The following is a 22,691-nucleotide window of genomic DNA, read 5'->3' as shown; positions in this document are numbered from 1 at the left end:
TCTGTTCAGGTCCGATTAACGACATGTATATTGTTCCTTGAAGGAGGGCTGGGTGCTGACGAGGAGGCAGAGGGAAGGAGTTATTGAATTATAGATCATCACCACACCATCACCTCACCATCACACGACCATGCTCTACATCATCACCACCACTACACCCACCATCTCAATCATGAAGATAACACTCCTCACAAAAGGATTGTGTGAAACCCCTTCCAATTCTACCCATTCCTGTCAGCGTTCTTTCCCCAAATGCCGTGAAAAACGGTGTGTGTGAGAAAGGATCGAACCGGGGTCCGGTTTGTGTTCTGGAGAAAAGAGAGTGAGCCATCTCAGCCCCGCTATTAGTTCTGGGATAATGTGTGTTTGAGTGTGTGTGTGGGAAGCTTGATTATGCACGGTGTAGGGAAGGGGAACCAATTTATCGTGGTCCAAGGGTAGTTTGTCTGTCTGTCTCTGTCTCTATTGGAGTCTCAGTCTCTGTCGAAATATCTATCTCTATCTTTCTCTATATCTATCTATCTCACTCCCTCTAATACCATTTATGTTTTTAGTCTTGCTTGACGCTTCGATAGAAAAGAAAACATTGACAGGGACGGAAATATAGAGTGAGCGTCGAGAAGTGATGGAGGAAGAGTGTGTGCAGGTGGGGAGAGTCTGGTATAGAGGGAGAGTGAGACAGGTGGACAGGGAGGAGACGGGGAGCTGGACACGGAGGCAGGGAGACAGAGGGGAAAAACAGAGAGGCAAGATGAGATACAGCCAAACAGGGAGACAGAGATGGAAGTTGACCAGGAGAGCTAGACAGGGCGGCAGAGAGAGGGAGACAGAGAGACAGGGAGAGAGAGGGAGACAGAGAGACAGGGAGACAGAGGGAGAAAGAGAGACAGGGAGAGAGAGAGAGAGAGAGAGAGAGAGAGAGAGACAGGGAGAGAGAGAGAGCTGGAGAGAGATACAATACCTCACGCACGTAATGTCCAGGTCTTATTCAATTGTTTAAACAGAATCCCCTGTGTCCTGCCCTCTCCAGAAGTCCACCTGATGTCTCCCTCCCTCTCTCTATCTCTCTCTCCCTCCCTCCTTCCCTCCCTCCCTCCCTCCCTCCCTCCCTCCCCCCTCCCCCACTGTCTGCTAGCGTGACTCTGCCTCCGGAGACATTAGTGTAGTATAAGCCTGTCATTAGATAACCCAGCGCCTTTCATTTGCCTTTATGTGTCATGCCGGGTGACGCAAGAATTGGAAGCCAGGATGCATCCAGGAACGTGGGTGGAAATTGAAGAGTTGACTCTTGGGAAGGGGGAGATTATAATGACTTAATGGGAGGGATAGTAGAGATGGAGGGAGGTTAATAGAGGTAAGGGGGGTGGGGTTAATGTGTGCGATATTACAGGGAATTGAGGTAATGCTCATTTGGTCATCCCAATAGCTTGAGTTTGGTTCAGTTTCTCCTGTTAATCCCTGGCTCACGGGCGTTTGGGTTAGTCTAGGTGATCATCCAGCTCCGTTTTCTCTATTTGCCACAACGTTCAGAAAACAAAGTGCTAACTTAACCAGTAACGTACGAACAAACAAGTGATGGCTGGGATGCTGTTCTCTCTATAACTTGTTCTCCTACAGAGAACGTCGCTTGTCGCTCGTATACGTTAACTAAGGGCCAACAATTGTCGTACTAAGAAATGCGAAAGCGGCTCGCGAAAGAGGCGACTCTGTCCCGTTTTCTGTTTTGGGTCCTCTGGTAGGTTAGAGGAGGACACTTTAAATTGCCCGTTTTCACGACGTTGGGAAACTTTAGGAGGACGGACTGCCCTAATTTATCTGCAGATACAGTTCTATAGATCCCTACATGCTAAGGGACCCAGTTAATTGTTAATTTTTTATCCCGTAACACAGGTGATGATTGTATACATTGTCTAATGGGTTGCTGTTTGATTTAGTTCTGAGTGGCTGTTTTAGAAACTGTTCATCATTACATTATAAATATTATATTTATGTTCATGAAGGAACAGTATTCTTGCAAATATTTCTGTCCAGAGGGACTCGGTAGTTACTCATACACGAATGGATCAATTGGGTGAGTAGAAAGATATTGCTAGTAAGGATGCATTGTTGATCTTCAAGTCTCCAGTGCAGGTTGTGACTATTGTAAGAGTTTCAACTTGAGGTGAGCCCAAAGACGTACCCAAAACGTCGTCAATCATCATTCACATGTGTGAAAGAATATGTGATTATAGGTACGTTCTTGTGAGTTATTTTATACGTAGTAATTTGCAATCTATGATATTATCTATATAACATATCATGATTGTGTGATTTTCTTGCGTAATTCTGAGAATGTTGCTTCTGAGAGATATCTGAGATATCATTAAATCATGATAGTTTTTCTTTCGCCAAATGTTCGTATTTGTATTAACAAAAATGGAATTCGAACATGCGTTCCTAGATACTTGTTGTTAGATAATGGAAGGAGCTGAGAATGGAGGTGATTGAGAGTTCAGAATGGTGTTGAAAGGGGTGATAATTTAGAGGGAAAGGGGTGATGGGAGGAAAAGGGGTGTTTGTTGGGAAGGAGTGGAAGTGAAGGGGGATTGAGTTCCAAACTATTTAGATTTTGTTCAAAGAACATTTACAGCGATTACATGTCATTCGCCAGTCATTCACTGGTAACTCAAGGCGAATCAGATATCAGTTAAAAATATCTTTGACATATTATTCACAGATTATTTAAGATTATAAGATAAGAAATTTACAGATTTACTTAAATTGTATTAAAAAAATCAGTCACAGAATATTTACACTCAACTTACATATCATTTTCACATTATTCACGGGTCATTAACAATGGTTGGAAGGATCTACTGGCTTCGCACTGGTACCAGAGACGTCGAACCCCACAACTAAGAGCGTCTTAATCGACTAAGTACACTGCTTCTTCTCGGTAGAAAACTTCACGATTGCTCTCAGTTATTTCAGATATTCACCAAGTTTAAAATGCCACTAGATTTCATTTGCATTTTATAAAAGACCACAAAACGAGTAAAATTGTTCAGGAGACTTTGATTTTTTTCGTTGATATTAATGTTCTTTTTCGCTAAATGTTTAATATTTGTTTGATTAAAGTAGTTAATTTTGTCGTCGTATTTTTTATTGTTTAATGTTTGTTTTCCTCGTGAAATGTATTTGTTTAATCTTCACAATGTTTACAAAGATCTCATCAGATTCTCGAGATGTTTTGAAAACAAGACGGTGATGTAGGAGCCATACTACATGTAGCGACGTTGGTCAGGACGTTGATGTAGACTCTACGACATGTAGGGATGTTGGTGAAGATGTATATATGAACCTTTCATTGCATAAGCTTCTCTTATAGAGATATTAAGAGATATTTATAGAAATATTAATCGGACTGAGAGAAATCCTAACGTGATTAATAAAGATCTAAATCGGATTAATACTACCATGATATATGAAGCGCTAAACCGGATTAATCGATCATAACATGATTGATAGGGATTTCAACCTGACTGACGGCCAGAATATGTTTTGGCCCCTCCCTAAATACCCACAGATCGAAAACCCAGGAAAGCATTTACTAGAGCGCTATAATTAAGTTAATTCCAGTCCTCGTGCGGGCAATAATAAAGGAGATTTTTCTTGTCTGTGAAGGCTTGAAGTCAGTAGTGTATGCCCTCGCTAACAGTCAATTAACCAAGCGAGCTCTTCATTCCTTTGCAGTTGAAACACTGGTGATTAATAGCGTGGATATAATCTGAATAGAGTTATTGTTGCTTGTTCGTAGGTTTCGTCTATAATAGAGATATACAAGGGGTAGTTAGTGCTCTAAATGTGTTTGGATTGGTCTACCTCTGTAGGGTTAAGGACTATTAAACTGTGGATTGTATTAAGACAACTACAATACCTCTACTTACCAGCTAGCAAGAATATTTAATTCCCGAATAACATCCAGAATTAAGGTAAACTCCTTTATGTATTGATAATTATATATATATATATATATATATATATATATATATATATATATATATATATATATATATATATATATATATATATATATATTGACCAGACCACACACTAGAAATTGAAGGGACGACGACGTTTCGGTCCGTCCTGGACCATTCTCAAGTCGATTGTGATGAGGAGGTAGGGACAGGCAATAAAGTTTTATTTTTACTTCAATTTCTAGTGTGTGGTCTGGTCAACATACTTCAGCCACGTTATTGTGACTCATAGCCTGTATATATATATATATATATATATATATATATATATATATATATATATATATATATATATATATATATATATATATATATATATATATATATACATATATATATATATAGCGTTGAAAACGACAGAAAGTTTTAAATTCGGGATTCTGGGACGAATCTTCTCGATATTCCTTATGTTTTTCTTCATTGAAGCAGGAAGATTAAAACTTAACTCTCCAAAGTTCATTTTTACTTTGTATTTGGGTCTGACGCCTAGTGGTGCGTTTCGTAAGGTCTCTCCTTACATTCTCAAAGACAAATTGTATGACATTCGTCTCAAATTGTTATTTGGTGAGTAATGTTTCTCTTCTCTCTCTCTCTCGTTCTCTCTCTCTGCCTCTCTCACATTGCTCCGTTATCTACTTACAAAATATCAAATCCACTCGCACTCTCCTCCTCCCCACCTACTCTATATTACCTAATTTGATCAATATCCTCTCACCACACACTTCCACTCTTTCTTCCCTCTTTCTGCCTGCTCATTCTCCCCCCTCTCTCCTCTCACCTCAACACATTCTTAGCCTTCTTTAGTCGTGGTACCTCATAACGCACTAATATATCCTCATCACTACCCTCATCCAGCCCTCTACCCACACCTAGTCCATCCACTGTCCACCCGATTCGCCGCAAAATATATCCACTTTTTGTTCACTCATAAATCTCCTACTCCCCCTACAGACTACCACTCCAATCCCACGTGTCCATCCCACATGACTTATTCATCAACTCTATCCTCATCTACTGGCTTTCCACCCCCCATTTTTGGGGGTACACAGATGGTCTATCCCCACCTGCCACCAACCTGAACCAAAAACAAGACCCAAGTAAACTAACAATGAATCATTTCATGAGATTTCTGGTCAACTTTCTTGAGGGGAAAAAAATTAAGATCATCAGAAAGTCTTCCCCTCCCCCCACCCTCCCCTTAAAAAAATAAAACTGGAGTTGACACCAGCATGTTCCCTGGGGTCACTGTGCTAAACTTTCTCAATTGGTCCAACACCCAAGTTTAATACTGGAATCAGGAGAGACAATGTTTCTCTGCTCTACTACTACCCCCTCCCTCCTCGTCCTCCCACCCATCCCCCACCTCCCACACCCCTCTTTCTTCTCTTCTATATGTGTACACTTTATAGCCTCTCACAAATACACACACAAATACACATATACACATACACGATAAAACACACACACAAAAATTAGTAAATAAATAAATAAATATTTATTCAGGTAAGGTACATACATACAAATGGTTTTACAAAAAATTATAGATTTATAGATAGAGCTAGTACATACAATGCCTAAAGCCACTATTACGCAAAGCGTTTCGGGCAGTAGTTAGTTAGTTAGTCAGTAGTAGTTAGTAACAGTTGATTGACAGTTAAGAGGCGGGTCGAAAGAGCAGAGCTCAACCCCCGCAAACACAACTAGGTGAAAACACAGAAACACAGGGGACAAAGAAGGCCTTAGAAAGAAGTAAAAAAAAAAAAGATAAAGAGTGCAAGGTTAGCACAGTGGAAAGAGAATCACTCAATCTCTAAAACTCAAAGAATTCCTGTGAAGGAGGAGTGGGAGGATGGGGGGGGGGAGATATATTTTATCAAGATAATTCACAGGGAAATCAACACAAGGAATGATGAACAATATAACGAGCCAACTCAAAGAAGCTGAATTTGTTTTAATAATCACTAAGGCGTGAGGGGAAATCAGGAAGACCATCAGACCATGTCCAACAAGCTGTGCTGTCAAGAGGCGAATTCACGAACCAAAACAACACAAAAACAAAAGACAAACGCTAGATGTGTGACATAGAAGCCGTACGAGAATGATATACAAAGCTAAGTCCCCCCAGTCCAAACCTATCCTTAACCACATCACCAGGTGAATGACCAGAAGATCACTGAGGCGGGATACTCAGAGAATGATAAGGAAGTGTGCGACCAGCTTTAACCAAAGCTTTCAGGAAGTCTTAAAAGTGGAAGCTGATCTACTACTGGCGTTAAGTCTCCTAACTGAACGGACCCCTCAGGAAAGACTGACAGACATGACAAAAACACACAAACTCAATCGAACAACTACAGCAACAAAAACAAAAGAAAAACAACAAGAAGGAGAAGAGAAACACGAGAACAAAGACACGAGAGAAAAAAAATAGCAATAACGACAAACGAAAAACAACGACAAGAGTGAGATTTAAACAATGACAAGGACAATATCAAAACGACAAGTAAAGAGGGAGAAAAACAGCAACAAAGACATGATAAACTGAACAAGGACAAGAGACACAGCAAGAAGATCATGAATGAAACTGTAAAAGGTCATAGGAAAAAAGAGGCGACAAAACCAGGAACAAGGACAACATAACCCAACAATTATGACAAGGAAAAAGAAAAGTGGGGATAAATTCTGAGCTGAAACAGTGATAACAACAACAAAAGGGAACAGTAGCAAGAAGAAGGGGGAGAAAATACAATACCAATTAAAAAATACACAATAAAACATTAACAAAAAAAGGAACAAAAGCATAGGGTAAATTACTCAAAAAACCAACCACGACAAAAAAAAATCAAAACAAAAGCATAACATTCCTACCAACAAGAACCATAACAAATGAGCTAGAAAAAGTAAATATACTGAAACAAAAACACTTTTTTTTAAATAAAAACCTAGTCAAAAGCAGTGACCAGAAAAGGTTAAAAAAAAAGCAACTTGATTTTCCCTAAAAGTATGTGTATCACGGCAGTAGGGCGAGTCTGTTGTTGCTAGTAGTGGCTCTGTCTTTTGTAGTGTGGTCCAGACTGTTGTTTATGTAAGGAGAGGAGGGGGGGGGTGGATGGATTGAGGGGGGGGGCGGTTGATATGGAGATTGAGGGAGTTAAACAGGATGGAAGGAAGATGGTGTAGGGGGTTGTATGATTGTGGGAGAGGGGGAATGATGGAAAGGGGGGATTACTGGAAAGGGAAGAGGAGTGGGATTTTCAAGAAAAAGCTATGTTTATGTGTTTCATCTTATGGCGTATTAACCATGTAAGAAATAAAAGTCCGCCAGAGGAGGAATCCCAGCCGAGAGAAAATCCCTAAAAGGAGGTAATCCTATCCGAGAGGTAATCCCATCGAGAATGTAATCTCGTCCATAGAGGTAATCCTATCGCGAAAACTAGTTTATAATATAGGTAATGTTAGCGGAGATAAATACTCAACGGTTGAGTAATCCTCTCGAAGCGAAGTTCCTACCTACCTGGGAGGTAATCCTACTAGATGGGTTATCCAAGCAGATGGTAAATCCTCGCACTTGAGTAATCCTTTTAGTGACGTAGTCACGCAAGAGAGTAAATCCTATCAGAAATATATTTCCATTAGAGGTAATCCTACCAGAAAAGTAATCCCACAGAGAGGTAATTCCAGCAGAGGTAATCCTACAGATAATTTATCCTGCTAGAGAGGTAATCCAACAATTGAGTTACTTTTACAACTCTCACACCGAAGAAGTAATTTCACCATAGGAGTAATCCCACCACACTAGTAATCCCCCGATATAATCCCACCAAGTATTCCCCATAAAAAAGTAATTCAACCAGAGAAGTAATCACCCAGCCGTTAATGTGAAGAACAGACAACTAATCCATAAGTACTCATCCTAATCCCTAATACTTTAAGTACACTTGTGCTAAATGTCAATTATGACCAGAATCATGTCACTTATGACCAGAATCATGTCAATTATGACCAGAATCATGTCAATTATGACCAGAATCATGTCAATTATGACCAGAATCATGTCAATTATGACCAGAATCATGTCAATTATGATCAGAATCATGTCAATTATGATCAGAATCATGTCAATTATGACCAGAATCATGTCAGTTATGACCAGGCAAACTTGCTGTATCAGCTGATTACCCAGATTAATATATTCGCTTTAAAACGTCCAGAGAGAAAAATTAGGCTCCCCGGAATTTAATAACGTCCCTAAAAACCTGTAAATTAGTTGAAAATATTTCGATGAGGCAGATTTAAAACTTATTAGAACAATACGTGGAGGGCGAATGAGCGCTATGGAAGAATTTCATTTTGTTAAAACATCAATTCTATTCACAGAGAAATGGCATTAATGTGATGAGGGTTCGAACCTCAGCCAGTTCCTATGCTTTTTCCTATTTCTATCTCCTTCGGTGGTTATAATAGGAGCTGCCTCGTATGGGCCAATAGGCCTGCTGCAGTTCTCATTACTACTATCCCCTACACCTGACTTTCCTCCTCAGCTCTCTCTTGCCTATTTATTGCCTGTCCCTACCTCCTCATCACAATCGACTTGAGAATGGTCCAGGACGGACCGAAACGTCGTCGTCCCTTCAATTTCTAGTATGTGGTCTGGTCAACACCTCAGCAAGGTTCAAACCTGGTCCGAACACCCAGCCCATAGATTCGAACACTCATCATGGCTCCTGTTCTCTCTAATATAGCAGCTTGGGGCTCTATTAAGCATTCAGCCAACATATCAAATGCTTCATAAAATATCTTTGATATAATTGTTTTAGCATACCTTTAAATATAAAACGGAGAAGGCATGATCACGCCGTACAAGATACTCAAGAGAGTCGAGAAGATAGTGTGTATCATGCTGGAGACGAGTGGAGCAAGGCTGTGATCTAAGTTAGTAATTGAACTACTGGAAAAGATAGTCTACTGGAAAAAACTTCAGCAACAGGAAATTAAACATGAGAAATGAATTAGGGAGTTTAGTAATGGATTTAGACTTAATATATAAATTTAAAAACAACTTACCAGAGTCGAATGAGTTTAAGACTGAGTATATCAGTTGAGTGAACGCTGAGAAGCACTACAGGTCAATCTACATACACATATTCATACAGTATACATAGTTAATTCCATAAGTAATTCACTCATTCCCATTTAGTTATCTATGATCAGAGAATTACTCACATCTTCACATGGTTGTGGAAATGTAAGAAGGATCGGAATCTGACTTTGAGGGATTAAATCCTTGTATCCCGACTCGATCCATTTCGGGACTTAAGGATTTGACTGACATCACAGGAGCGAACACTATCCTGAGAGAGAGAGAGAGAGAGAGAAAGAGAGAGAGAGAGAGAGAGAGAGAGAGAGAGAGAGAGAGAGAGAGAGAGAGAGAGAGAGAGAGAGAGAGAGAGAGAAAGAGAGAGAGAGAAAGAGAGAGAGAGAGAGAGAGAGAGAGAAAGAGAGAGAGAGAGAGAGAGAGAGAGAGAGAGAGAGAGAGAGAGAGAGAGAGAGAGAGAGAGAGAAAGAGAGAGAGAGAGAGAGAGAGAGAGAGAGAGAGAGAGAGAGAGAGAGAGAGAGAGAGAGAGAGAAAGAGAGAGAGAGAGAATACAGTAGATCAAAATCATATCACCTTTCCCATCGTATACTCCTAGATGCGTTAAATGTGCAATGAATACTCCTTCAAAGAGAAATATAGAGGATCGAATGCAGTTACAGGACTGAGTTAGGGAATTAGATACAAACAGGCAAAATGAACCTTATGGGAATAGTGAGATAATTTATTAAATATATCGAAGGGTTTAAGTACGAGAGGAAATGCTTGAAAGTGGATAGTGAATATAATACAACGAAATACAACATACAGTTAATTAAATATTATTACATTTATGTGATAGTGGAGATAAAGAATTTAATCATGTTCAATATTATTTATTATAGTTATGTATATTGTTATATTATACAAATATTTTCATTATTAGGAATTGAAAATGTATTAAATTATCCATGTATTTCCCCATTATCCCTCTCTATCCTCCTCCTCATCTACCATCCTCCTCCACCAACAGCTCTCTCCCCCCACAACCTTCTCCTCCATCCCACGAACCCTCCCTCTTCCAAATACCCCTCTCCCTCCCCCACACTTCACTTAACAGCACCCCCTCCCCTAAAACTCCTCTTCCATATTCCACGACCCTTCCCTTCTTTCCCCCATAAACCCCTTCCCAACAACTCCCTCTCCCACTACCCATACCCCATTCCCCCCTATCCCTAAAACCCCCATTCCATTCATCTACGTCCTCCAAAGTCTCTTCATCTACTCACCTCTACCTTTCTACCGTGATTGGTAGAACCACGATTGCCAACCTCAGTGACTGTCATCCACTACCAGCCGCTGCCACCAACTACCAGTTACTACCTTAGCAACCACCTACAAGAACTATTGCTAATTACCACTGACACCCACCACACCATCGACTAGAACTACCAACCACTACAACCATCACCACCACCACCATTACCAACAACCACCATAGCCCTCCACGCTGACAACCTAGCCGGTTCCAGTTACAAAAATAACCAGGAGATTTAATTTCACGGCCGATATGTGTCAACCATAACATGAGCGGGACCTGTGATTGGCTCTTAGTTTGGTGATCACTCATGTGTGTGTGTGTGTGTGTGTGTGTGTGTGTGTGTGTGTGTGTGTGTGTGTGTGTGTGTGTGTGTGTGTGTGTGAGTGAAGAGGGGGGGAGGGGGAAGGACACACCGTCTCCTAGTACCAGTCTTTACACACACACACACACACACACACACACACACACACACACACACACACACACACACACACACACACACACGTCTCTTTCACAGTCTAAACCGATCGTCTACTTAAGTGTTTTAACATTTTGGGGAATAAACCAGCTCTGAACCTTTGGGATACTCCGGTACTCTGGTTGTTCAAACACAGACTCAATCTGGGCTTTATATCACGATACAATAGAGTCCATCTAACTGTTACACATTCATAAGGCTCTGTGGACAATTTAATACACGTCTAAGTGCTTTTGAAAGTTTCTTCTTCATGTTGTTTTCAACTTTATTGCTCTCAGAGCTTTAACTTATGTCAATAGTATATAAGCTAAAGATATAATGATATTCCTCATTATACAATATTATGTATTTTATTTTGATATGAAATCCATATTTCTCTGTCTTCGATACTATTTATCATATTTTAAGAATGTCAAGACTTTTTGATGGAACCCATTTTAACCCATTTTTGTGTTTTCTTCCTAATTACTATATCCTTGTGATATGGCTATGATGGACGTGATGCAGTTTGTTAAGTCCAACTTTGTATTTTCACAGTAGAAGTGAATACAAAATACAACAGCAATATATATATATATATATATATATATATATATATATATATATATATATATATATATATATATATATATATATATATATATAAATAGCCTATATAGGAATGTTGAGAAGATGGCTAACCTGTTGAACAGATTCGTAATGCGCTACTGGTTGAAGTGTAAACTGGAAGTACTCTCTTGATCGCGTAGACTGTTGATAGCTAAATGAGTGTTTAATATGAAGTACTTCTGCTATGTCTGACTGCTTTTGACGATTATTTTAATGTTGGTGGACAAGATTTCTCTGGTGCTAGTCTAGTTTGTAGGTATGATGTGATCTATAATGAAGCCTTTATTGTGTGTGAAATTTAAAAAAGAAAAGATACGATGTCTTGCCAATATATTGAGATCATTGGGAGCTGACAGTCCTCAAGTGGGCATACAATATCAGACTCTTTTATTATTAAATTCCATTTTGGGGTCTAGAGAATAATTCATGAGGTGACTGACAGTCCTTTTTTTTAGTCTTGATTTAAGAGATGAGCTGAGTCTTCTATTCAGGATAGGTGAGCTGAGTCCTCTATTCAGGATAGGTGAGCTGAGTCCTCTATTCAGGATAGGTGAGCTGAGTCCTCTATTCAGGATAGGTGAGCTGAGTCCTCTATTCAGGATAGGTGAGCTGAGTCCTCTATTCAGGATAGGTGAGCTGAGTCCTCTATTCAGGATAGGTGAGCTGAGTCCTCTATTCAGGATAGGTGAGCTGAGTCCTCTATTCAGGATAGGTGAGCTGAGTCCTCTATTCAGGATAGGTGAGCTGAGTCCTCTATTCAGGAAAGGTGAGCTGAGTCCTCTATTCAGGATAGGTGAGCTGAGTCCTCTATTCAGGATAGGTGAGCTGAGTCCTCTATTCAGGATAGGTGAGCTGAGTCCTCTATTCAGGATAGGTGAGCTGAGTCCTCTATTCAGGATAGGTGAGCTGAATCCTCTATTCAGGATAGGTGAACTGAGTCCTCTATTCAGGATAGGTGAGCTGAATCCTCTATTCAGGATAGGTGAGCTGAATCCTCTATTCAGGATAGGTGAGCTGAGTCCTCTATTCAGGATAGGTGAGCTGAGTCCTCTATTCAGGATAGGTGAGCTGAGTCCTTTATTCTGGATACGTGAGCTGAGTCCTCTATTCAGGATAGGTGAGCTGAGTCCTCTATTCTGGATAGGTGAGCTGAGTCCTCTATTCAGGATAGGTGAGCTGAAGCCTCTATTCAGGATAGGTGAGCTGAGTCCTCTATTCAGGATAGGTGAGCTGAGTCCTCTATTCAGGATAGGTGATCTGAGTCCTCTATTCAGGATAGGTGAGCTGAGTCCTCTATTCAGGATAGATGAGCTGAGTCCTCTATTCAGGATAGGTGAGCTGAGTCCTCTATTCAGGATAGGTGAGCTGAGTCCTCTATTCAGGATAGGTGAGCTGAGTCCTCTATTCAGGATAGGTGAGCTGAGTCCTCTATTCAGGATAGGTGAGCTGAGTCCTCTATTCAGGATAGGTGGGCTGAGTCCTCTATTCAGGATAGGTGAGCTGAGTCCTCTATTCAGGATAGGTGAGCTGAGTCCTCTATTCAGGATAGGTGGGCTGAGTCCTCTATTCAGGATAGGTGGGCTGAGTCCTCTATTCAGGATAGGTGAGCTTTATCATTCATCCACTTCACTCCCTCACGGTATCTCGCCCTCTGGTCAGTGCCATGCGATTATTACCGTAGGTAAATGTATTTTGCAAGCTAATTACACCTAACAGCGTTTAAAGCCCAATTAGAGCGACGTGCTCCTATTGACCGGGTGGTAATTTATGCCACAACCACGACGGTGTAAACGGAGTTTACACTAGTCTAAAGAATTCAAATGTTTAAGACAATTATTTGACTGAAATGTTTGTAATATTCGTCAGAAAAATTTCTTTGTGGGAATTAAATTTGGAGAATAATTTTTTCTAAATTGTATTATGAGGAACAACATTATAGTCTCCCTCTCAGTACATGCAAAATTATGAAGAGTTTATATAAATAAAGTCTACGGGAAGGAAAACCACAATGTCAACAAAATTCAGGATTTTGCTATTTTATATATATATATATATATATTTATATATATATATATATATATATATATATATATATATATATATATATATATATATATATATATATATATATATATATATATATTTTTGGCTTGATCAGTGTCAAATGTTTCTAGATACAGAAAGATATGACACTCAAATTCGTTCTGGAATACAATAGCAAAATTATTCGTGGGGGTCGTGGGGTTAGAAAGGCGGGGTCCAAGAGCTAACAGCTCGATCCTGCAGCACAAATAGTAAATAAAAAAGCAGACACACACACACATACACACACATACACAATCACCCAGTTTCTTCTCACAGTTTCAAGTGTAGATATGATAGAGCCCAATAGGCTCAGGAACCTGTAAAAATGTTGATTGACGGTTGAGAGGCGGGACCAAAGACCCAGAGCTCAACCCCGCAGGCACAATTAGGTGAGTATACACACACACACACACACACACACACACCCACACACACACACACACACACACACACACACACACACACACACACACACAATCACCCAACATACATATAATCCCTCTATTAGTTGCCCAAAATGTGGCTGTAAGGAGCTGCCACCTGAACCTGTTCACCCAGGCAGGTGAACACACACAGAAGCAGACAATGTAGGAAATAATATTTCCCGCTCTCCTCGTCACGGGATCCACAGGGAAATAAAGTGTCCGTGGTAATATATGTATTTTTTGACTGCGGTCAATTAAAAAAATATGATATATTCCCACAGTGATATATTATATAATTTGATTATTCATAGTACGCGATATATTATTTTGATAGGGAGGGCGGCCTCTATTTTGCTTGTGGTGGTGTAATGAAAGGGGCCTCGCGGCTCAGTGGGCAGCGCTCTGGGGTCGTAGTCCTAAGGGCCAGGAGCCAGATTCACGAAGCAGTTACGCAAGAACTTACGAACCTGTACATCTTTTCTTAATCTTTGGCGGCTTTATTTACAATTATTCAACAGTTAATGAGCTCCGAAGCTCCAGGAGGCTGTTTATAACAATAACAACAGTTGATTGGCAAGTTTTCATTCTTGTAAACTGTTTAATAAATGTAACCAAAGCCGTCAAAGATTGAGGAAAGAGATACACGTTCGTAAGTACTTGCGTAACTGCTTCGTGAATCTGGCTCCAGAGTTCGATCCCCAGCAACGGCAGAAACAAATGGCCAGATTTTCTTTCACAATGATTCACCTGTTCACCTAGCAGTACATAGGTACCTGGGAATTAGACAGCTGCTCCGGCCTACTTCCTGGGGATGTGTGTGTGTGTGTGCTAGACAGAAACATATGTAGTACATATAATAGAGATTTGTAGATCTACATTTCGAAGTAGATGAATTGCTTCTTCATCTACTTTGTTAATTCTTTTTAAATTCATATTTGACGTAATCATGTTAACTCTGTCTCCTCCCGTTAGTGTCTGATCTAGTTCATTCCGTCCTACTTCGTAGCTCACTCCCATGAACTCATAACGAGCATCGAATCAAGTCTTAGGACCGCTTCAAGTTTTAGATGTGTCTCGAGGATGCATACGTAAAAGTTGGTCTCACATACGTGTGTGTGTGAATGAAGTTGCGAGATGGTCTAAATTATGCATGTGACCGCTCCTCTACCTTTAATATTCATGTATTCACTCGTATCTGACTTCATCCATATACATGTACACCTTCACTCAACGACACGTGTTAATTATGCAGATTTGTACACATATACATCCACAGGTGTTTATTAACACCCGCGCTACTCGTTTGTAGTAGGGGGAGGCGGGTACTATATTTAACATGTGAAGCAATTACTTGTGTGCCGTGGGACTGAGGTCTTGGTTCTCTCTCCTCTGTCTCTCTCTCTGTGTTTCTCTTTCTCTCTTATTCTCTTTATCTCACTCCTTTCCTCTCTTTCTGACTCTCTCTCTCTTTCTATTTTCTTCACTTTGCCTTTCACTCTCTTTGTCTTTCTCTCTCTCTCCTTTTTCTTAAATTTAATTGTTTTTCGTCATATTCATTTTCATTTCATTTCTTTTCATTTCCTCCTCCTCCTCCCTCTCGTTAACGCATTCTTCTCCTTCTTCTTCTTCTTTCTCTCTGCCTCTTTCTCTTGTTCACTTTCCAGGAAAATCAATTAAAATTTTGGAAGATTAACTTTACGAAGCGTCTACTTGTTTTAATTCTCAAGAGTAAGTGCGGAGCTTCCTCTTACTTTCTCCCTCTTACTCTCTACCTCTTACTTCCTCTCCCTCTTACTTTCTCTCCTTCTTACTCTCTAATTGGTAAGTCTTACTCCTCCTCCGGTACTTCCATTTACATCTGCAATACTCCTCTGTCCCATCGTCAATATCCTTCCTTATCCATCACCTCTACCATTCCATATCCATCACCTCAAACCTCCCTTCTATACCCATCACCACTATACCCTCCCTTCCTATCACCAACACTCCCCTTCATCACTTCCCCCTTCACTACAGTCCCCCGTCACTCGCACAACTCCCTCTTCCCCATTACCATTATATCCCTCCCTACACTATTTACATATACACCACACCCCCATGCCTCACACCCTTATCCACAGCTTCTCCATTTCCTCACTACCATAGTACTTGGAATTTAAACCCATCATTAGAGGCCCAAATAAGAAGGAAAACACACTGAAAAATCCCAATAGCAAAGTCTAACTTCAAGAAAATTTTGATTAGAGACAATACAAAAAGGTATATGTACTGAGAAAGTGAGCAGATCAAAAAAGGAGAATAATAGACGGCAGCAAAAACAAGGAGATTTATTAGTAAGTTTTAGTAAAAATAAGAAAGGAAAAACAAAACAAAAATAATACTCATGAAGGTTACTTAGTATATACATTTGAATCTCAGCTTAGTAGCCTTAAAAGAAAATAGAAGACCTTAAGTATTAGGAATATGTGTATGGCAGTAGAAGAAGGGAAGATAATTATTGTAATAGCAGGGATAATGGAGGAGAAAAAACAGGTAAAGAAAGTTACTGAACAAACGGAAAATAAAGCTCCATAAATCCTTTGCAGAAATTGCTAAATTGTAACAGAAAAAGCCGATTATAACTTCAGCAGTAATGGAGGCTGGGATAACCTAGCTGGATGAGATATGACGCACCTCATACATGAGGTATGAGTTTGAGTGGGAGAAATCCGTAGTAATTTACATTCTCCCAGAAGCAGGGGGAGACACATGGCAAATGTGTAGGAATGTATGCAGGAGAGAAATTAGAGATTCTCACAAAAATCTAGCAAACGAGACCACCTAGTAAATATTGCAGCAATGTAGGCTAAGGCAGTATCAGAATGAACAAAATCGAACAGTCAAAATAATATTTTAATATAATACTTCTTTGAAATATATACTGCTAGAAAAAATTATTTAAATTAAGGGACAGTAGCACATACCAAGAAGTGTACGTTAACCAAAACTTGCCGAAAGAGATTAAAGAGGAAGTGAAGAAATACATAGAAGAAAACACCCTCACACACAATACTTTAACATCCCCAGTTTAGAATAGTATCAATAAAGTTATGGAACACAGATTGCTGTTATGTGAACACCCACTACCCGCCACTCTTTATAAGTCCTTACTATCAACACCTTCACCCTATCAACACCCCACCACACGCTATCAACACCCCAGCTCTCACCCTCCTCTCATAATAATGGTTTAGTCTTGCCCTGGCCTGCCTGGGAGGGTGAGCTCACTAAGAATTCCTCTGCTTACATTCTCTCCTGTTAATTATTTCTGTATTCCCTGTTGCCTCTCTGGCTTCAGCTTCAAGCTGTTGACTTGTTCCTATTTATTGAGTACCAATTAGGGATCCGATGTTTCTGGAGTGTTCTTGTTGTATTTGTTGCTAGTAATGCTTATGCCATTGTCATTATTGCAATGTTTTGATCCTTTCATGAGACATATATTATTGCTTTTGCTTTTGTATCATTATTATTATTATATATGATGATTATACGTGCTTATTAGATGGAATATAAATGATAGATAGACCCTGAGATGTGGCACATTGCTCACTGGTTTACCAGTCTACCAATCTACAGGCTTTATGTCAAGTGACACATGTTAGGCATGTACCCAACAGCAGTAACTTGTAAAAATTAAATGGGGCTAGTTCCAAGTGCTTAATGACCTGCAACATCGAACAGGCTTTATAATAATTATATAATTCGGGTTATTATTATTATTATTAGAATTACTGATATTATTTATACACTATATAATATTATATATATCATTAAACAATCTTATTATTTGCATCACTGTATTTAATACTGAGAATTACTAGTTATATTTTTAGTACATTTACTAGTTTTTTTTTATTTAGTTATTAACAGTATCATCATCACTATTAGTGTAATGGTTGTTGAAACTGTGTGTATAGTGAGAGGAGTATACTGTGATAGGACCATCAGAGTATAGTGTGATGAGACCATGAAGGTATACCGCGATGGACCCGTTAGTATCATCAGAGGTTTTCTGACACTGTCTTAAGAATGGCTCATCGTCCTGACCTGAAACTTTGATCATAAAAGTTAGTTATGACCACTGATGTTTATTTCCGCTTGGTGGCCACTGTCGCAATCATTGGTATAGTGTTGGTGTGAAGTCGACGAGTATATGACAAATTATATAATATAAGAGACAGGTCTTTGTCTTATATCGTACATTCACTGAGTCCTATATCACACTGACTGTCCCTTATGATACAATGACTGCCTGAGTGACATTGTCTCCTATAGTGACAGATAAGTGACTTTCTTGACCCTCCTCACAATACACTTGCCATTACATAGTGATCATCCAGCTTACAAATGAGCTTTCCTTATTTCACGAAAGATTTTTGGCTTAAATATTTTTTTTGTTTATAGTTTCGATAATTATTTAAAAGAATAGATGTCACTTTGGCGTGTGGAGGAATATATGTCTGTTAATGTTGATGATTAAGTGTCAGAGATGAAATCTTGTTTTATATACATACATAAATACATATATATATATATATATATATATATATATATATATATATATATATATATATATATATATATATATATATATATATATATATATATATATTGTTAAACGGTTCAAGAGTGAGAAGGATAGTCTTATGTGGGGAGTGTGTGTGTGTGTGTGTGTGTGTGTGTGTGTCTAGCTTGTGTAGTGATCATTGTCAGAAGTGAAGAACAAAACTATATAATGAAAAACAGCGGCAAAATAAATATATTTACCATGTTAAAATATATATATATATATATATAATTTAAATTAATATTGAAGAGTTCTTTGCGTGAACCATTTTAATACTGACCATTGTCTACTCAAGTCATTACTTTGAAGATAACTAATATATGTTCAGTTGTTGACTGAAGTCTGTTATTTCCCAGTTAATAACTACAGATAAATGAGGAGTAACGACACTCCAAGAGCAGTATAGAAACTACGTTCTCTCTCGTCTCTCTCTCTCTCTCTCTCCTATCCTTCTCTCTTCCTCTTTCGTTATCTCTTCCCCTTTCTCTCTTACTCTCTCTCTCTCTGACCCCACCTTATCAAATATAAATCAAAGGAGGAGGTGTTGGTTGATGGAGAGTGTCAGATCTTTTACAAAATTAATAGAGCTGCTTCTCCTTTGGGATGGCGACCCGTGTGTTGGTCTCTAGCCCCGAGCCTTCCCTCTAGCCCCCGGTACAAGCTGATATATGTCTGCCTGTCCGTCCGTGGTGGTCTCTAACCCCGAGCCTTCCCTCTAGCCCCCGGTACAAGCTGATATATGTCTGCCTGTCCGTCCGTGGTGGTCTCTAGCCCCGAGCCTCCCCTCTAGCCCCCGGTACAAGCTGATATATGTCTGCCTGGCGTCCGTGTTGGTCTCTAGCCCCGAGCCTTCCCTCAAGCCCCCAGTACAAGCTGATATATGTCTGCCTGGCGTCCGTGTTGGTCTCTAGCCCCGAGCCTTCCCTCTAGCCCCCGGTACAAGCTGATATATGTCTGCCTGTCCGTCCGTGCTGGTCTCTAGCCCCGAGCCTTACCTCTAGCCCCCAGTACAAGCTGATATATGTCTGCCTGGCGTCCGTGTTGGTCTCTAGCCCCGAGCCTTCCCTATAGCCCCTAGTACAAGCTGATATATGTCTGCCTGTCGTCCGTGTTGGTCTCTAGCCCCGAGCCTTCCCTCTAGCCCCCAGTACAAGCTGATATATGTCTGCCTGTCCGTCCGTGTTGGTCTCTAGCCCCGAGCCTTCCCTCTAGCCCCCGGTACAAGCTGATATATGTCTGCCTGTCCGTCCGTGTTGGTCTCTAGCCCCGAGCCTTCCCTCTAGCCCCCGGTACAAGCTGATATATGTCTGCCTGTCCGTCCGTGTTGGTCTCTAGCCCCGAGCCTTCCCTCTAGCCCCCAGTACAAGCTGATATATGTCTGCCTGTCCGTCCGTGTTGGTCTCTAGCCCCGAGCCTTCCCTCTAGCCCCCAGTACAAGCTGATATATGTCTGCCTGTCCGTCCGTGTTGGTCTCTAGCCCCGAGCCTTACCTCTAGCCCCCGGTACAAGCTGATATATGTCTGCCTGTCCGTCTGTGTTGGTCTCTAGCCCTGAGCCTACCCTCTAGCCCCCAGTACAAGCTGATATATGTCTGCCTGTCCGTCCGTGTTGGTCTCTAGCCCCTAGCCTCCCCTCTAGAAAAATGAATCAGGAACATTAGCAGAGAATTAACAAGAGAATTTGTTCAGTAACTAAGGAGACCAAAACTTGCATTAGAGAGACAGGCACTTAAATATGGCAAGAAATATTGGAAAAGGAATTTCATTAATTGATCACGACTGGAATGAAGAGGCTTAAGAGCTAGAGTTCAACCCTTAATGCAAACCCCCCCCCCACACACACACTTACACTTAGGGGTCTGATAGCTGAGTGGACAGCGCGCGGGACTTTTAATCCTGTGGTCCTGGTTCGATTCCCGGCGCCGGCAGAGACAAATGGGCAGAGTTTCCCTCACCCTGATGCTCCTTTTACCTAGCAGTAAATAGGTACCTGGGAGTTAGTCAGCTGTTACGGGCTGTTTCCTAAGTGTGTATGGGAAAAAGATTCTTAGTAGTTAGTAACAGTTGATTGACAGTTGCGAGGCGGGCCGAAAGAGCAGAGCTCAACCCCCGCAAGCACCACAAGGTGAATAGAACCAGGTAAATACACACACACACACACACACACACACACACACACACATACAAACACACACACACACACACACAGAGATACCAGAGAACCAGGAATGAGTACGTCAGGGTGAGAAGAGAAGCAGAGAAAATTTTTGAAAATGATATAGCAAACAAAGCCAAGACCGAACCAAAGCTACTCCACAGTCACATCAGAAGGAAAACAACAGTGAAAGAACAGGTATTGAAACTTAGAACAGGCGAGGACAGGTATACAGAGAATGACAGAGAGGTGTGTGAGGAACTCAACAAGAGGTTCCAGGAGGTCTTCACAATAGAACAGGGTGAGGTCACTGTGCTAGGAGAAAGGGAGGTAAACCAGGCGGCCTTGGAGGAGTTCGAAATTACGAGAGAGGAGGTCAAGAGACACCTGCTGGATCTGGATGTTAGAAAGGCGGTTGGTCCAGATGGGATCTCACCATGGGTACTGAAAGAGTGTGCAGAGGCACTTTGCTTGCCACTCTCCATAGTGTATAGTAAATCACTAGAGACGGGAGACCTACCAGAAATATGGAAGACGGCGAATGTGGTCCCAATATACAAAAAGGGCGACAGACAAGAGGCACTGAACTACAGGCCAGTGTCCTTGACTTGTATACCATGCAAGGTGATGGAGAAGATCGTGAGAAAAAACCTGGTAACACATCTGGAGAGAAGGGACTTCGTGACAAATCGCCAACATGGATTCAGGGAGGGTAAATCTTGCCTTACAGGCTTGATAGAATTCTACGATCAGGTGACACAGATTAAGCAAGAAAGAGAGGGCTGGGCGGACTGCATTTTCTTGGATTGTCGGAAAGCCTTTGACACAGTACCGCATAAGAGGCTGGTACATAAGCTGGAGAGACAGGCAGGTGTAGCTGGTAAGGTGCTCCAGTGGATAAGGGAGTATCTAAGCAATAGGAAGCAGAGAGTTACGGTGAGGGGTGAGACCTCCGATTGGCGTGAAGTCACCAGTGGAGTCCCACAGGGCTCTGTACTCGGTCCTATCTTGTTTCTGATATATGTAAATGATCTCCCGGAGGGTATCGATTCATTTCTCTCAATGTTTGCGGACGATGCTAAAATTATGAGAAGGATTAAAACAGAAGAGGACTGTTTGAGGCTTCAAGAAGACCTAGACAAGCTGAAGGAATGGTCGAACAAATGGTTGTTAGAGTTTAACCCAACCAAATGTAATGTAATGAAGATAGGTGTAGGGAGCAGGAGGCCAGATACAAGGTATCATCTGGGAGAGGAAATTCTTCAGGAGTCAGAGAAGGAAAAAGACTTGGGGGTTGATATCACGCCAGACCTGTCTCCTGCAGCACATATCAAGCGGATAACATCAGCGGCATATGCCAGGCTGGCCAACATACGAACGGCATTCAGAAACTTGTGTAAAGAATCATTCAGAACTTTGTATACCACATATGTCAGGCCAATCCTGGAGTATGCAGCCCCAGCATGGAGTCCATATCTAGTCAAGGATAAGACTAAACTGGAAAAGGTTCAAAGGTTTGCCACCAGACTAGTACCCGAGCTGAGAGGTATGAGCTACGAGGAGAGACTACGGGAATTAAACCTCACTTCGCTGGAAGACAGAAGAGTTAGGGGGGACATGATCACCACATTCAAGATTCTGAAGGGGATTGATAGGGTAGATAAAGACAGTCTATTTAACACAAGGGGAACACGCACAAGGGGACACAGGTGGAAACTGAGTGCCCAAATGAGCCACAGAGATATTAGAAAGAACTTTTTTAGTGTCAGAGTGGTTGACAAATGGAATGCATTAGGGGGTGATGTGGTGGAGGCTGACTCCATACACAGTTTCAAGTGTAGATATGACAGAGCCCGATAGGCTCAGGAATCTGTACACCTGTTGATTGACGGTTCAGAGGCGGGACCAAAGAGCCAGAGCTCAACC

The sequence above is a fragment of the Procambarus clarkii genome, chromosome 39 (assembly GCF_040958095.1).
Source record: "Procambarus clarkii isolate CNS0578487 chromosome 39, FALCON_Pclarkii_2.0, whole genome shotgun sequence".
In the NCBI taxonomy this organism is placed as follows: Eukaryota; Metazoa; Arthropoda; class Malacostraca; order Decapoda; family Cambaridae; genus Procambarus; species Procambarus clarkii.
Note: the sequence above shows the minus strand (reverse complement) of the source record.